We start from the raw sequence: 5,830 nt of genomic DNA on the forward strand, positions 1-5,830 counted from the left end.
CAGCTTCTGCCAACCTAGCAGTTTCGAAAGTACATAAAAATGCAAGTAGAAAAAATAGGGACCACCTCTGGTGGGAAGGTAACAGCGTTCCGTGCGCCTTTGGCGTTGAGTCATGCCGGCGACATGACCACGGAGATGTCTTCGGACAGCGCTGGCTCTTCGGCTTTGAAACGGAGATGAGCACCGCCCCCTAGAGTCGGCAACGACTAGCACGTATGTGGGAGGGGAACCTTTACCTTTACCTTTACTTTCTTTTTCCTAAAACTTACAAATTTCTGCTATGGGCCTTCTATTTTCCAGCCAAATTGCTACATCTTCAAATACAGTCCATCCAATTGTAACTCTGGTTTGGCTAGAATTGTTTGCAACTGGGTATCCTCTTCAATTGATTGGAAAAACTGGTAATTTTATCAAGCTTTTTACCAGAGTTTTCAGTTTGAGCTTGTAGATTAAAAAGCATTTTTTTCCAAAGGCAACCCATTGGGCTTTAAGCTAATGCATTGTTTGCATTTTTAATATAGAGCAGACTTGAGCTTACACAACCAATGAAAACAATTCCTTTCAAAGACAAAACAATTAAATGTATTGTAACAAAATGACGACACAAAACATTAAAACAATATTTCTCACAATGAAGGTTGGAAGAAAAAAAGGAAAAAGTTCCATCAAAACGTTTTTAAAAATCCAGCTTTGTAAGAGTTAAACCCTGTAGTGAAATCTGATATAGATGCAAATCCAATCTGGTCAGTTTCACTATTCAACAAGTTGCCTTCAACTTCCATAGAGAAAATACAAGTAGCTCACAGCCCAAAAAATATACAGTGAAGAAAAGAAAAAAAGTTGGCATTAAAACCTTTATTCATGAGGTTAGAGTAAATCAGACTGCAACCAGTCAATTAACTTTTAAAGATAAGAATCAGATTAAAAGAAACAAGCATAAAATGTGCAGTTAAAAGCCAAGGTGTGCTTAAAAATCCAAACAGCTGAGAAGAAAGATGGATACTGAACTCTCCAATTGCTGCTACCAGGAATTGCAACCTCCAGGATTCCTCTTCCTAGGAGTGTCCATGGTCGTCCGAGAGCTGTTTTGCATCATTCCTAGCTGCTCCCATTAGATCTAGGGAGCCGGCTGCCAAGAAACCCACTTTGGCAGCAAAATCAGCACTTCATCGGCAGGAGAAGCAAATCCCCCCACTCAGCACATATATATGCCACCTTGGAGGACTTTCAGGCCTGCCTCCATTCAAATCTCAAGAAAGAAAACCCCCAACTCCACTGAATTAGAGAAGAGGTACTTTTACTAAGTTTGAAATGATAGTAACGAAACAAGGCAAGATCTGATTCAAAACATGCAAAAATTACACATTGAAAATCATCTCAAATCCCTCCCCCCAATCAACATCCAGTATGAAGTTATGGGAAAGAAGCTCTTCAGGTGTTTCTTGCATCTGGAATCTCAGGACTTGACATAGTATAAACAATTCCATTTAACAGTGCCATAATTCATGAGTGCACACCTCCCTTCCAGTTGATCAGGTAGAGGTCCGAACAGACCATCGGAACCTTGAGCACCTCACCACAGCTCGGAAGTTAAACCAGCGGCAGATCCGGTGGTCTCTGTTTTTCACCCGGTTCAACTTCCGTGTGACCTACATTCCCAGCGGTCACAACCGGAGGGCGGACACCCTGTCCCGCAAGCCGGAATACCTTGGCCCCAAGGATCCTCTTCCTCCATGGACGGTGCTGCCAGCAGAAGCCTTGGCCGCAGCACAGGAGCAGTGGACTTACGGGCCCAGGTGCGAGAGGCGCAGCGCCAAGACGCCTGGTCTCAGCAGCGGAGAGTGGAGGTGGGCCCCATGTCTCTCTGGACCTTGGAGGACGACCTGCTCAAGTTCTGGGGGCAATTGTACGTGCCCACGGGACTACTCTGAGCCCTCCTCCTGGCCCAGTGCCACAATAACCCTGCAGCAGGACATTTCAGGTTCTTCAAAACCCTCAACCTGGTATTGCTGGACCATCAGTTCATCGGTCCGTTCCCCGTCGAGGCGGTCATCAACCCGGTGGCCTACCGGCTCACCCTGCCACAATCCATGTGGATCCATCCTGTCTTTCACTGGTCCCTTAGGGTCCCTGAGGCCCCACTGTGTCCCCTACAGTGCCCGGCACCGCCCATCACCGTCACCGAGGATGGGTTGGAGGAATACGAGGTGCACAGCGTTCGAGACTCCCGGTGGCTGAAGGGGCACTTCCGGTACCTCATCACGTGGAAGGGGTATGGGACAGAGTTCACCTGGGTGGATGCCTCCGACATTCATGCCCCTGACCTGGTGCGGGCCTTCCACGAGCAGAACCCGGCCCGACCGCATCCTGACTGTCAGCCCTGGGGGAAGGGCCCTGCGGTGAGGGATAGTGTTGTGTCTGCGCCCCCCAAGCCGGGCCTCCTGCCAGAAAGTGACTTGGAGCCAGGCCTGCTGCCAGAAAGTGATTTGGAAAGTGAGGGGGAAGAGCCGTCAGGACTTACCTCGGGAGCACTGGCTTCCCTGGCTCAGCTCCAGGAGCCAGAAGCAGGCCAGGTGGAAGAGATAATAAGGCTTCTGTCCCCTGACTCTTCCCCCCCCCCAGGCCACGCCTTCAGACCCAGCTGATGGCAATCAGGTTTGGTTGAACCCTAGGTTTCGTAGGCAGGAGAGGAGGGAACAACAGAAGCAAGGGTGGGGCAGGCCTAGGAAGTGCTGAGTCATGGAGCCACACCCCACAGGATATAAAAGCAGCAAGGGCTGCTATGCCTCTTCGTAGCAGGCAAATCAACTGCTTGACTAGAGCTAAAGTACTGTTTGTTGACTCATCGGCATCAAGGGAGATAACAGAGACACTTGGCAGATGCTCGCTAGTTTGCTGCCAGAGCTGATAGTACCAGCTAATTAAGCCATTGCTCGGACTGAGGCGAGGGGGACAGAACACCCTGAGGGAAGCAAAGTCACCAGAATCATGGAAGGAGGCATATATTACCTTGATCCCCAAAGAAGGCACAGATAACAAACAAATCAAGAATTATAGACCAATCTCACTCTTAAATTCAGATTACAAAATATTTATGAACATTATTGTGGATCGGATAAAAAATACTAAATGATAAGATACACACAGACCAAAATGGATTCCTTCCTATCAGACAAATTAGAAACAATATCAAAACAGTAATTAATATATTGGAATATTATGAGGTGCATCCAGTAAGACAAGTAGCCCTTGTCTTCTTGGATGCACAAAAAGCCTTCGATAATGTAAATTGGAAATTTATGATTCAATAAATTAAAGCTATGAAATTCAGAGATAAATTTGAAAAGATGATTGAATCGATCTATTCCATGCAAAAGGCAAGGGTAATAATAAATGGAGAGACTACAAATTTATTTAAGATAACAAAAGGAATTAGGCAGGGCTTTCCTCTGTCACCTCTGCTCTTTATCTTGATCCTTGAGATATTATTACAGAGAATTAGACAGAAAACAGAAATAAAAGGAACCAAAATTAAACAGGAAGAATTTAAAGCATTTGCAGATGATATGGAATTTGTTATAGAAGACCCATTGGAACCCGGACCGATACTACTGCAAGAGATAGAGAAACAGGGGGGGGGGGTGTCTCAGGCCTTAAAATTAACAAAGAAAATTTGTTTGTTAACAAACATTTAGTGTTTAAAATGTTAAAAATTTAACGGAAAAGCAGAAAGGAGAACTTGAGGAAAGAATGGGACTTCAAATTGTAAAAAAAGTGAAATATCTAGGTATTTGGTTAAGAACAAGATGTTTAGCATTGAAAAAGAATAATTATATGAAATTAACACAACAAATAGGGAAAGATTTGGAAAGATGGGAGAAATTTCAGTTGTCACTGTTAGGGAAAATTGCAACAATTAAAATGAATATTTTGCCAAAATTGCTTTATTTATTCCAAACGATTCCTATAAAATTAGATAAGAATTTCTTTAAAGAGTTAAACAAAATGATTATGAAGTTTGTGTGGGCAGGAAAAAAGGCAAGGATAAAATTAACTTTACTTCAAGATAGAAGAAGCAGAGGTGGCTTTGAACTCCCTGCGTGGGAAACCTACTACAAAGCAGCAAGTTTGGTTTGGGTTAGGGAATGGATTAATTTAAAGAATAGGAGAATTTTAACACTGGAAGGACATAAATTCAAATGTGGTGGCATGCCTTCATAGGGAACACCAGGAATAAGAAACATTCACTTTCATATTTTTATAGACATACACTGTGAGATTCACTGATACAGACTTGGGAGGGAATTAGGAAGAAGCATTATCTCAAAATACCGGGCTGGTTATCCATTATGGAGGCAATGATCTACCCCAACACATTAGATATTGGTAAAATGGTAAAACACAATGAAATTTTGGACAATGGAGGAAAATTAAAATGTAACCAAGAATTAAAGGAACAGGGAATAATCATAGATTGGTGGCCGTATCTTCAATTGCAATCTAGATACAAAAAAGTTTTAGAGGAATTTGGAATTGAAACGTAGTTTGAATAACTATGTGAACCAAAGTAAAGAAAAATTGCTGCAGGCTGTTAAAACAGAATATTATAAAAACAACAGAAACAAAGGCAGAATATAAGGGAAAGCAGCTGGATGACAAATTAAATGGATGGAAAACCAAAGCTTTGCATGGAAAGCACTTGAAAAACATTGAAGGAAAATGTGATAACAATGTCAGGGTTCCACTACACTGATGTCCATGAATTGAACTTTGAGATTTTATATGTGCATTGATATAGACACACACTTATTCCCCTATCATGTATATGAAGAGGACTCCGCCATCAACAATGTTTTTTTGTACTTTATTTCCTTAGGTATCTTTTCATTGGAGAGGATTTTAATTAAACTCTTACTATTTAATAATGCTTTTAGGTATAAAGAAAACATTCAGCGTCTTTCATCTCTTCACTTAGACAGACCTGTTGAACCTCTTGATCTGGCAGTTCATTGGGTGGAGTTTGTCATGAAGCACAAGGGAGCTCCCCATATGCGGCCAGCAGCTCATGATCTCAACTGGATCCAGTACTATTCTATTGATGTCATTGCCCTCCTTTTGGCTGCAATATTTCTTTTCCTGTTTATCTCACTGAAAGGTTGTCTGTTTTGCTGCAAGAAGTGTTTCTGCAAAAGTGCAAAACTAAACAAAAAAAGCAAGTCAAAATCCTAATAATGGGGGGTGATAAGTCAAATCAAAATGAGGTAGGATGTTCTATTATTTTTAAACAGATTTATACCAATTGATACAAGAATTATAAAGAAAGGCTTCTTGTTTTTGTTTGTAAGTGGCAACGAAGCATAGAAAAGTAAGGTGTTCTCCTTTGATGCCTCCAATCAAAAGTATCACTTTGCTCTGTCTGGCAACCTTATCTAGGTGAAAATGTGCTGTCATGCAAAATGCCATGAAAAGCCAGCATAAAGGCTGTTTTGATTTTCCTAAAATTGGACACAACTGTCCTTTGTAAAACCAGGTTAAAGGGTATTTTTGTCAATGGTTTGATTAAAGCGAAGCACCTCTTGAACAGAACCTGAATCAGAATCTTCAGGTGGTCTTTTAAATCAAGCAGAAAACACAAATCATTTGAATCATTTAAAGCTTACATTAACATATTTGAGGGAGTTAATATCGTTTTCCCCAAAAATAAGACATCCCCTGATAATAAGCCTAATTGGGCTTTTGAGCGCATGGCAATAAGGCCAAGAGCTTATTTCAGGGTTCAAAAAAATATAAGACAGGGTCTTATTTTCAGGGAAACACAGTAGCCTAGAAA

This window comes from Ahaetulla prasina, chromosome 1 (genome assembly GCF_028640845.1).
Source record: "Ahaetulla prasina isolate Xishuangbanna chromosome 1, ASM2864084v1, whole genome shotgun sequence".
NCBI lineage: Eukaryota > Metazoa > Chordata > Lepidosauria > Squamata > Colubridae > Ahaetulla > Ahaetulla prasina.